This window comes from Lissotriton vulgaris, unplaced genomic scaffold (assembly GCF_964263255.1).
Source record: "Lissotriton vulgaris unplaced genomic scaffold, aLisVul1.2 SCAFFOLD_354, whole genome shotgun sequence".
NCBI classification, from domain to species: Eukaryota; Metazoa; Chordata; class Amphibia; order Caudata; family Salamandridae; genus Lissotriton; species Lissotriton vulgaris.
Window position 1 is genome coordinate 1,621,260 of NW_028253275.1, and position 3,680 is coordinate 1,624,939.

Here is a 3,680-nt window from a genome sequence, read left to right on the forward strand (position 1 = left end):
GAAGCAGAGGCTGCTGTACACGCACGACGGGTATGCGTCACAATCGCGCGACTACCTAAACCTCGCGGGGACAAGTATACAACAGCGGGCATTTCAAGACAGTTCAATGTTTCTCTAGATGCCGTTGTTCTGTCTGTGTTCAAATTATCGTGAACGTATAGTCTGATTTAAGCATAGCTTAACGAACGAACTTTAGAAATGAAGCGGTAGTGCGCTATTCTACGTGCCTGATAAAATGTGAAGAATAATAGCTAGGTATTAAAATGGGCGGGGAAATGAGCTACGCAAGAGTATTTAATTTCATGCCAGCTTCGAGGTCTGCATCAATTGACCTATTGATCAACAATGGAAGGCTTTACCGCCTGCGTTCCAAGCGAGGACCAATGCAAGAAACTGTTGGGGGCTGGTATTGAGAGAGCAAACTACCATACAAAATAGAACACATCTCCTTTCTTAGCAGGCTCTTCTCTAGGATTCTGGTCATGGGAAAATATATACGAAGAAGCTTAGGTAGGCCACGAAGATTCATTGGGGAAGCCTACAAAAAATTCTGGAGATCCATTATGTAGACTTTGACAACATCCGCCCAACGTGGGCATGTTTAATTAGTGAAAGGAACATGTCTTTAGTGATGTTGAATCTGTTGGGTGCAAACTTAGACCTTGTCCAACGTCCACTTTTCTGTCTTTTTTGAAAGTAGAAATCACAGCAGAACAGAGTTGCTATTTGAAGTTTATTAGGAGGAAAACGACCCCAAGATGTTCACACAAGAACAGCTGTGATTCAAGTGCCAGGACAACATTCTGGCTCAGATCATGAATGTATTAACATTCCAATCTTTAAAGAAACACCACCAGAGATAATGTAACACATCTTCCCTTCCAAAAATTAATTTAAAAAAACCAAAATAAATATAAACATAATATATAATACAATCAAGAACATAACATATAATCATAGAATTTGATAGTTACAACATATAATCATTGAGCTTGACAGGCTTTACAATAATCCTTCCAGATAATCTTGAACAAGGGACATCTCTCTTGATTGAATTGGAAAAGGTTTGTTGAACGTTGTTAGGAGATGTTTCTGTTGACACAGGAGGAATAGTGTGAGAATTAGGTGACACAACATTTGGATTGGGTTTGGCTGTAGAAATATCGCTGCTTCTGTTTAACCATAACTTTCGTTCCAACTCATTGCATAAAACAATGTTACACAAATTCCATTTGCGACCATCATCTAACAGCACACAATTTCCCATAACCTCCAACACCTTCTTTGGATGAGACCACTTAGAAGAACCATCCTTTGACAAACCAAAACGAGACGATCTCACAAGATCACCTATATGAAAAGGTCTTTCCAATTTCTTGATTCTATTGTTGTGTCTATCCACATATTTCTGTTGGTAAACATGCATCCTATCATTTAGACTTTCTTTATGAATAGGACTTTTAGAAGTTTTGAGCATCCATGCAGGGGTTACCCTATTACCCGCAGAACGTCCCTTAAGAAGATGGAAAGGTGATACCAAGGTTGCAGAATGTGGAGTATTGCAATAACTCCAAATCATATCTTTAACCGCAACTTTACAATCAGCACCTTCAACCATGGCCAATTGTATGCATTCCTTCAGCACACGGTTGAATCTCTCAACCGTACCGTTCTCTCTTGGACAATAAACTGCAGTAGTAATGTGTTTCACACCACACAAGCGTAGATATCCTTGAAATTCACTAGCTACAAATTGTGGACCATTGTCTGTAGTGATAGTTTCAGGAAAACCCTCCCTATGGAACAATTTGTCACAAAAATTGACAATATTGGAAGCTTTGATCTCCTTCACAAACGCTACTTCAGGCCATTTACTGTAATAATCCATTAAGAAGATGGCAAATTTCCCAGCAATGTTACCAATGCTAAACGGACCGCAAATGTCCATAGCTAATCTTTGCCATGGTTTGTCTGGAAACACAACTGAACTAATGTTAGATTCTTGGGAAACATGAGATTTATCATTACAAGTGCATGCTGAACAATTCCTCACACGCCTTTCCACATCTTTATCCATACCAGGCCACCAAAAATCACACCTGCACCTTCTTTTCATGCCAGACATTCCTGAATGTCCCACATGAACAAGGTCTAACAATCTATCCCGTAAACTAGACGGTACCACAAGTTTATCTGCTCTCCTGACAATACCCGTTTCTACGTTATAAGATAGTTCTGGCCACACAGTTTTATATTCAGATAGTTCACAATCACTCCATGAGAAATTATTGCACGTGAGGTTAACCGTTCAATTACTTCCTTCAAAATAAGGTCATCTTGAACTGCTTTTTTCCACTCTACCTCATCAATTGCACCATTACAAACTTCTTGTACAGTGGCTATTGACCATTCCTCATCTTGGTCAGATACAGAATCCTCATCACAGATAGGAAGACGGGATAAGCAATCAGCATTAACATTTTTAATGCCTGGTACATACCTCATTAAGAAATCATACTCCTGTAGTTTATAAATCCACTTTGCAATTCTAGGAGTAGCCTTCCCAGCACCTTTGGTTTAAAATATATCTACAAGGGGTTTGTGGTCAGTTCTTAATTCGAAATTTGTGCCCCACACATAATTCCTAAAATAATTTACACTCCAGAAACAAGCCAAGGCTTCCTTCTCAATAACTGAATACGAAGGTTCAGCACCCTTTAAAGTACGGGAAGCAAAAGCTACAACCCATTCTGATTTGTCCTTACCCTGCATCAAAACCGCTCCTAAACCATATGCACTTGCATCAACAACAATGATCGACTTCTTGTTGGGATCAAAAGGTTTAAGTGCAACAGCATCTATTATCTCTTTTTTCACATCCTGAAAGACTGACTGGCATTCAGAACTCCACACAAATTTAACACCTTTTTTCATTAATGATCTTAAACAAAAAACTTTGGAAGCAAAATTCGGCACAAATTTAGAATAATACTCAGCAAGCCCGTAAAAAAGAACAAAGTTGATCTTTGTCAGAGGGAGATGGAGCATTTTTTATAGCATCTAATAAATTTTTCTTAGGCTTAACACCTTGCGCTGACAAGGTGTGCCCCAAATATTAAATTTCATTAGTAGCAAATTTACATTTTTCAGCAGCAACCGTTAAACCAGCACTCTGAAGTTTATGTAACACACCATTCAAGATTTTGTCGTGCATATTTTTGTCTTCCCCCCACACCAATACATCATCTTGAAAAACTAACATGTTAGGTATTCCTTCAAGAACCCTAGTCATAACTCTCTGAAAGACAGCTGATGCAGAGGACAACCCAAAAGGCATTCTTAGAAATTGAAAGGCTCCCTCAGGAGTAATAAAGGACGTTAAATGGCGAGACTCAGTATGTAATTTTATCTGATGATAAGCATTTGACAAATCAATTGATGAAAAATATTTAGCATTTCTGACAGAGGCCACCATCTCGTTGATATTGGGTAAGGGATAGCGATCTACCCAAATATTCTTGTTTAAATCTCTTAAATCAACACACATGCGCAATTTGCCGTTGGGTTTTCGTGCCAAAACGACTGGACTAAGCCAATCAGATGCTTCGATAGGTTCAATAATATTTTGTTGACATAAACGATCAAGTTCTACCTTAAGTTGAGACCTTAACACTAAGGGA